The following is an 8,853-nucleotide window of genomic DNA, read 5'->3' as shown; positions in this document are numbered from 1 at the left end:
CACAGGTTGCCAATCTTCTGGAAAGGAACCGGTTCCCTGCTAGGAGCGGAACCGCGGAGAAGTGGTTCGTTTGAGAGTCGCGCGCGGGGGCGAGCATGATGTCGAGGGTTGCTAGGGCAACCGCGGCTGCCGGCTAATCTCGCGCCAGCTGACGAGCCGGCACCTAGACGAGACGAGACAGAGACGGCAATGGCGGCTCCCTTGGTTGTGCTGCTGGCGAGTGCTGAAAGACAACGACGCGACGAGAGGCAACGACGCGACGCGTTCGGCATGCCCGAAGAAGAGTTTCAAAGGCATTTTAGTCTCTCCAAAGACATAGTGCGACGTCTTTGCGATGAGCTGGAAGGACATCTCGGACCTCAAAGATTGCGTGGTGTCGACACTACGATGAAAGTGCTGTGCGCGCTGCGGTTTTTTGCCACCGGTAGCTTTCAACAGTGCGTCGGGAATGAAGAAGCGATTGCAGTGTCGTAGCCTTCGGTCAGCCGGATCATTACAGCCGTCGCCAAGGCCATTACGGTTGTGGGCAAGGAAAAAGGATGGGTTAGATTCCCATCCACGGCGCAACAGAAAGCCGCCGTCAAGGAAGGCTTTCTTAGCCGTGGAAAAATTCCAGGAGTTCTAGGATGTGTGGGCGGGAGTCTGATGGCCATCGTTCGCCCTAAGAAGCTCGGCCCCGGCGAAACGGAATCGTACTGGAGGCGTAAAGGGTATTACACCCTCAACTGCATGGTCGTGAGTATTGTTCATTGACAAATATTTTCGATATGTGTTTGCGCGAGTGCACGTTGTAAAAAACTTCGTTTCGTTATTTTTCATCAATTGCCGGCAATACTTGCGTTCCTATTAGAGAAAGTAGCGTTTGTGTTGTATGTGTAATGACGACTTTGATCTTTGCATAGAACACGGCCGCACTTTTTCAGTGCTCTCCAATCACAGTTGAATAGCCTTTTCGATGCTACAATGTAAACACATTACGCGCGACTTAAACCGGAATAGATGCCGTAGCAGTGAAGGGAGTATTCGTCTGCGAGCGATCCTAACAGAAGACGAGCCCTTGTGATTCTTATTCGACGTAAAACTAAAGCATTGTGGCCAACAGACTGTAAACACGAAAAGGAGCATCCCATCAATGAAAATGGTGCGAGGGAGAATGAGAATGTGTGGACACCCATTTGCTCTAGCTGTCAATACGGCACATGCTGTTTCCGCGTTCTTTCGCTTGTAATAGGCACTTTGTCTGAAAAAAAAAACATAGGTTCACTCTTTAGCAGAATCTTATACAATATGGACGGAAGAAACCAAAGGAATTATTTTGCGCATTGTGTTGTTACCGCACGCCATACATGAGCATGTGAACACATGCCAACATTGCATTTGTAGGTTAAGATGACACTGTTATCATGCTGATCATTAGTTCAACTGCCTACTGCGTATGTTGATATCTCCTTTTCTGTAATTGTGTTCACTGACTGAACAGTAACTGTTTGGCAAGTAGTGTTGTAAGCAAAAGGTTGTGCCACATATTTGTTGCAGTGGCACTGACACCTTCTCTTTGCTTTCCCTTATGAGGTGTGCGACGCGAAGCTGAATATCCTGGAAATTGACCCACAGTTTCCGGGATCGTGCCACGATTCATTCGTCTGGAGGCATTCTACATTTCGCCGCCGCCTCACTCGTGGCCTGTTACTTCATGGAGAAGTCTTGCTTGGTAAGTGCACCTGAAGTAGCAGTGCTTCTTCCACATGTAAAACATACACAGTCAAATAGTTTTGCATCCTAGCAAACTTTAAGAAAGCGTGATTTGCTAGAAATGTGTTGTGAATGCAGCGGTACCTAATGAACCTGCAGCGACTATCGAGAGAAACAAGTCTCTCTTAAAAGGCAGATATTTGTACCAGCATGTATACAACAGCTGACATGTTATGCTGTTTATTTATTAATTTCAATACACTGAATGCCAAGTGGAGCGCTACAGGCAGGGGTGGAATTCTACAGAACACGTCGAAATGGCAGTTTTCAAGTATGGTGGAAAAGGGTTGGTGACAATGGACTCGGGGACCTGGTCCCTGTCCTTGGAACAAAGGAATAAGCGTGTGCGTGAAACTTTCGGCATCGACGTTAGTGATCGGTGTAGTATATATTGTAGAATGGTGCAAGTTGCGCTATTTTGCTTTGTGTCGCAATTTGTGTGATTTTTTTTTGTTGCAGCGACATGTGGTGCTGGAGTGATTAGAAAGGATCAAACGGGTAGCTCGATTTTGGGTACCTTCATGAGAAGAGGTACGAAAGGTAGAGCAAGGATCCCAGATACTGGCAGCATATTCGGGAGTAGACCTTAGAAGTGTTTTATAAAATAACACTTCTGAAGAGAGAAGAGCTAATAAGTTTTAGTGGAAGATGTACATTTAGGGAGGGGCAAATGGGATGAACGGAGCAGAAAACCACGAGTATGAAATAAATATTACATGTCCAACTTAACCTGAGATAGAGATTTGCAGCCAAGACAACAGGTGAAATAGGGCTTTTCTTTAAAATGAGTTGAACTTTCTTTACAACTTTCCGGGAAGGTCAATGTTTGATAGATATTGCAACAATAAATCCAAGACCCGCTCCTGTTGTAAAAGGGCCCTGGCGTAGACTGTGTACTTGCATTGCGCCTTAATGTATCCATTTCGTTCACTAACATGCAACACTTTACAGGGGACTCTGGGTACCGGCTAGCGCCATGGATCATAACTCCTGTGCCTGGTCACCCAAATCGCCTCACGGCAGAGGGGCGCTATAATGAGGCACACGCATCAATGCGAAATGCCGTTGAGCGGTGCATAGGAGTCGTCAAGAGCCGCTTCCGATGCCTGCAGATGTATTGGGTGCTCCACTACTCGCCTCAGAAAGCAGCCACTATTGTTGCAGCTTGTGCAGCGCTGCATAACCTCTGCCTTGCAGCAGGCGTGCCTCTGCCAGACGACCCAGATGATGACGGTGCACATGACGACAGCGCACAGCGGCCAGCCCAGGCACAAGTGCCGCTTCAAGTACAGGTGCCACCGCAGGCGCACCCTGTACAGCCTTCTCGAGCTTTGTTTCAATGAGGCCGTGCGGTGCGCGAATCCATAGTTGGTGTGTTTCAGCTGCCCAGAAATTTGCGCATTGCCTACCTGCAAAGTGTGCGCCGGTGCATTCGCTGGCAAATGAGGCGGAGACATGTGCTGGTGGAACATGTTTTATTTTTCTTTTCATGAAGTAAATAGGCCGTGCACTTCAACATAACACATTGCGTGTGCTCACATGTGGCTAATCGTAGTATGCTGCATACTGCGGTAGTGAAAAGCACATGATTTGTCTATGTTGAGCATGACAGATACACATGCAGTGACAAATAGCCATGTGCCATTATGTTACTCCTTTGCTTTGTTCACTGTGCTTTTGAATATTGTCTTGCCAGGGAATTTTCTTTAAATAAAGGTTATTTCCAAGATGAATGGCAACCAATCTTGCATAGTTGAATATTGCTTTGCGATGCCTATTTTACTGTGCAGTATGCATTGTTCCAAAGCTGAAGGTGTCTGTTCATGTGTGACACACAAGCACAGCACAAGTTGCACAGCAATTGAAATGTCGTTCAAAGCAATCTGTATAGCACATATTGAAACGTATAGCAACAAACGAGACATGCCAAGCACTTTTTGGAGCAGGATTTCTTTACATAGCAGACACTCATGCTTACTACTGCTTTGTTTAAACTCAAGAGTTGCTTCAACATTGCATTTCTTGCACGCATGATTTCACATAATGCTCGTAATTGCTGCTTAACAAGGTGCAACTACGCTATAACACAATATAAACAAAATCATGACAATGAAACATTTTTTTATTTTATTCACTGGGTACCTGCTTCGCCATTCAGGCATTACAGCAGGGAGGGTACAACTCATATAAATGAACACTCAAAATTACATTCATAAAGCATGGAAGAAATCATCATTTGAACAAATACAGACAGTGTCAAGTGGTAGAGTATTTCAATCTCTTATAGTACGAACATAGAAAGAGTAGCGGAAAGCGTCGCTTTTAACCTTCTATTGCATGGCGTCCCATATTTGGCACATACCAGTTACCATTCTTTTTCGCGTGTGTGAGATTCCCAGTTGAGAATGTGAAACCATCAGAGTAAATCTCATAGTTATGTGCACTTATTATGGGCAAGTGCTGCCATCTCTTGAGCGATACGCAAAACAGAGGTGAAGTAGATTTTGGGATGCAACGTGAAACTTGGAGGGGGCAAACACGAGCAATTGGTTTTTTTTCTCTGAAAATTTCGACCGCAGAAGCATAGAAAAATTATTTTGGCATATTTTTTGGTCTCGTCAATTCAAGGCAGTTACTAGTTTTCTCAATTTTGCCTGCAACTACAGCAGAGAAACCGAAATCGGTGTGTGCCATATTTGGCACAGTATGAACTTGAAATACAAAATATGGTAACGTGCTGCCATCTGTTCAATAGCCCGAAGTTGCAGGTCACTCTATCACAAGATGGAATTTTGACGATCGGTACGGTAAGGGCGAATTGTCTACCAAACAGCCGCCTGAAAAGCGAAAAGGAACTGAAATGTAAAGGACGTGGTGCTTCAGAGGCACTCACAAACGCGATACATGACGTGGAGTTATCGTGTGTGCGTTGATACGATAACCGCGCAGTGACATTTCTGCCGAGCTTTGTTGGGAGAGATCCAGTCCAAAAGACTAAGCGCTGGTTTACCTCCGCCAAGGTGTTTCGCGAAATTGATTGCCCCAGCGTAGTAAAGGTCCATAACAGGCACATGGGTGGTGTTGACCTGCTGCACTCACTGTTTGGACTTTACTGCATACATATCAGAGGTCGAAGAAATGGCACTTTCGAATTTTTACGCCTATGCTAGACTTATCGGTAGTAACAGCATGGGTCTTGTACAGGAGGGTGCAGGAGCAGCTTAGGAGGAGACAAGTACTACCGCTGGCTCATTTAAAAGCAGAAATTGCAGAATGCCTTACCTCGCATAACAAGTGCCTACCCAACTAGCGACCAGGAAGGACTTCTAGTCAGGACATCGAATTCCAGGTTCAAGTCAAAAAAGCACAGGGACCAGCGGCCGCAATGCCACCCAAAGACGACCGATCTGACCAAGTCGGCCACTGGCCAGAATTTGACGAGAAGAAACAAGGATGTAAGCGGCCACCTTGCACAAACAAGTCGTTGGTAAGATAGAGGAAGTGCAACATTCATCTGTGCCTGAACGCAACAAACAACTGTTTCATTTCATTCCCCACATCGCACTAAAAAGACCACCGTCCGTGAAGCTTTGTTTTCCGCCCATGGCAGCAAGAGCGCTCAGCCATCTTCATGGTGTGCCATATTTGGCACAAAGCTTTATCTTTATTATTACAGTCGTGTTTGCTCATTCAATCAATAATGAAAGCTGAAAAAATGACTTTTCATAATTCATGCAATAGAGCGTCAAAAGGAATCTCACATATTTTTTATTTGTGATCTCGCCTTTGAGAAACATGTGGGCGGCTGAAAATACAATTACCTGGCTATCCCCGCATTAGAGTGGTATATGTTATGAAGAAATTTTAATCTGAGGTTTCGGCGACGGTGTTCGAGAAGATGCCAATTTAATGCCTTTTTGCTTTCTGTCGTGCTAAGCATCCTGTCATAATTGCCAAGGACAAACCGAACTGCCCTGTTCTGCACTTTTTCTCGTTTATCTACAAGTTCTGTAGTATATGGATCCCAACAAACACACGCATACTCTAGTGTACTGCGCACATGTGTGAAATACAGTTGCTCCCTAAGTTTCTGTGGCAAGCTACTAAAGATACGTTTCAAGAAACCTAATGCTCCGACAGCCTTGTTCCTAACATGAGTAACGTGTCTGTTCCACCTTAGATCAGCAGAAAAAAATACACCCAAGTATTTATATTCTGACACTTGTTCAAGAGTAGCATTATTTATAGTGTTACGATTGCTGTCATATATGAGAGCTTCCCGGTAAATGTGACGTGGACACTCTTTTGCTCATTCAGTGACATTTTCCATTTTTCACACCATTTGGCAATCAAATCCAAATCATATTGTAGTGCTTGTTGGTCAGATTCGCTGTTGATGACCTTATATACTATACAGTCATCTGCAAACATTCTAAATATTTATTTATTTATTTACGTGTACCTTACAGGCCTTCGAGAAGGCATAGTGTAAGGGGGAAATATGGCAACATATTAGTATGGAATGGGAAAGAAATAAACATCAGCATAATGAAAGGAGTGCACACAGAACATGGAAAATTAATACATTAGCAAATACAATATGTAGAGCAATAACAATAAATGGTAAACAACAACATAATAGCATAATAACATTGTAAACGTTTTTACATGTTATACAGTAGTAAGTATTGTAAAAAAATTGGGAGCGCTGAAATTCTTTAACTTGTAGAAAAAAATTCTTTAACTTGTAGAAAAAAATGCAAGTAAATTACAAAAGACATGACGTGTTTAGACGGTTGAAACGGCATATTGATTGCTTAGCAGATTGCGAAATGCAGTGTGTTTAGATTGGCATGCAATGGTATCTGGTAGTGCGTTCCATAAACGGACTGCACGGGGCAAAGTTGAAAAATTAAAAGCGTTGTGTGTTGCCATAAATTCGGGTGTAGCTGAACTGATTGTTCAGTCGTTGTGACGTCGAGGATGCTTCTTTCAGGTTTGATAAGGTTAGGCCAACTGTGTGAACAAATCTGTGAAATAATAATCGTACAGAAGATGATATATTGTTCGGCAAGTCGTTAATGTAAATTAAAAAGAGAAGAGGCCCAAGTAAACTGCCTTGAGGTACACCAGAGGTGACGTCAAAGAGGCCAGAGGAAAAGTTAGCAACAACAGTGAACTGTTCGCGATTAGTAAGAAAATTACGAATCCATGATAGGGTTAGTGAGTTGAATTTAATTGCTGAGAGCTTTGATATCGGGTGACTATGGGCTACACGATCGAATGCTTTCGAGAAATCCAAAAAGATGCAGTCAATTTGTTTATTACTGTTCATATGAAAGTGTAAGTCTGACGTGAATTCTAGTAGTTAGGTTTCGCAAGAAAATCCTTTTTGGAAACCATGCTGTAAATGATGATGTAATGCCTGAAGTGGTGCCATGAATGTGACTTCTGGGGAACCCCAGAAGTCACAGGTACGTATTCAGAGGAACATCCGTTGAGAGCCACAGACATCTGTCTTGAGCGAAGATACTCGGCAATACATGCGATAACCTTCTCATCCAATTTGTAAAGTAAAAGTTTAGCGATCAGTAGACTATGCGTAACGACGTCAAAAGCTTTTTTGAAATACAGAAATATACAATCAACAATTTGTTTCTTGTCGACTGCTGAGACTAGCTCATGAGTGAATGCAACCAATTGTGTCGTACACGAAAAACCCTGCCGAAACCCATGCTGACTAGGATGAAGAAGGTTATTGTTATCAAGATGAGACATGATGCAGGTATACACATGTGCCATAACCTTACATACATAAAATGCTAGTTAAGGATACTGGTCCGTAATTCTCAACTCTGTTCCTCTGTCCACTCTTATGAATTGGCACCACTCGCGCTAGTTTCCAATCACCAGGAACAACGTTGTTATTTAAGAAATTTTGAAATAAGCGACAGAAGTACAAAGATGCCCGAGCAATTTATAAGGAATGATGTAGGGATATCATCCGGACCACACACTTTTGTTCGTTTCAAACTCTGTAATAATCACTCGATTCTCGTCACACTAAATACAACCTCAGACATTTCGCCGGCTCCGACCGGAAAATCAACTCTATTAACCCCCCTAATGTTTGAATGAGTAGACTGAAATACTGATGAAAGGTATTAAACAAAAATGTCGACCTTACTTGACGCAAGCGATAGTAAATAGCTTGACGATTTCCGCTCAAGCTCGGGCCATCTTCTGAGCGGCAACACTAGCGCGCGACCACACATCAGCCATAACGGCGGTGACTGAGCGAATCGCGACAGCACGTCGACTTGGCGTTGACCTATTGAAACCCATGCGCCTGATGTTCACCTCTTCGTCGGGCTCAAAGAACGGCGGGCAGACTCCGATGGCGCTCGCTCGCCCTCGCGGTCCGGGCAGGCTGCCTCCTCCGGTTCCTCTGTGATTAACACGTTTGTTAGAATATGGTGCGCAAAAGCTCCGTCAACGAGTGTGCTTACCTGACTGCATCACGGCGGGCGTTATACACGTCTTTCTTCCACACGTCGCGCCATTTGGCTGCAGTTTTCACTGCCGGGCCCTCAGCGTTCAGCAAGGCAATCACTTGCTGCGAGAGCTCCTCCTTGCGCGCCGCCGTCAGCTGTTGACCCAGCACACACGACGCCTTCGCAAGGTAGGGGTGCTCTTCAACAAATGACACGAGTATATCGCGTTGCCTCGCTGAAACATGAGGACCCAGCAGCCTAACCTTCTGCGAGGACATCGTTTTGGATCCGCGGCGCGCAAACTGGCAAGTCCAAAACGTAAACAAAGCGAGGCAACTTGTTTGCATAGCGTATGGCACACTACCTAGCGACTAAATAAGAAAACAACACAAATAAACTTACAACTCCCAGTAGCGGTCTGCGCCGCAAGCTCACATTTATTACTGAAAATATATTTGCAAGTGTTCTGTAGAAACCAATGTTTTTTTATCAAACCAGCAACATCCTTTAATTGCTATACCGTCCCCCAAGTACAAACAAAAATGATGACGTGATCTTCCGGCAGACCGCCGCTCGTTGATTGGTTCCCCTCACGCCGCCCCGTTCC

At 44.5% G+C, this 8,853-nt stretch overlaps 1 long non-coding RNA gene across 1 annotated transcript; it reads left to right on the top strand.

Annotated features, from left to right (window-relative positions):
- The first annotated feature begins 678 nt into the window (after window positions 1-678).
- On the top strand, window positions 679-2,811 carry LOC135920836 (uncharacterized). The gene is made up of 3 exons (XR_010570338.2): window positions 679-735; window positions 1,573-1,711; window positions 2,704-2,811. It is a non-coding gene; the product is annotated as an uncharacterized lncRNA (long non-coding RNA).
- Window positions 2,812-8,853: the final 6,042 nt, after the last annotated feature.

The sequence above is a fragment of the Dermacentor albipictus genome, chromosome 8 (genome assembly GCF_038994185.2).
Source record: "Dermacentor albipictus isolate Rhodes 1998 colony chromosome 8, USDA_Dalb.pri_finalv2, whole genome shotgun sequence".
Classification (NCBI taxonomy): Eukaryota; Metazoa; Arthropoda; class Arachnida; order Ixodida; family Ixodidae; genus Dermacentor; species Dermacentor albipictus.
This window is presented reverse-complemented; position numbering and strand designations above follow the sequence as displayed.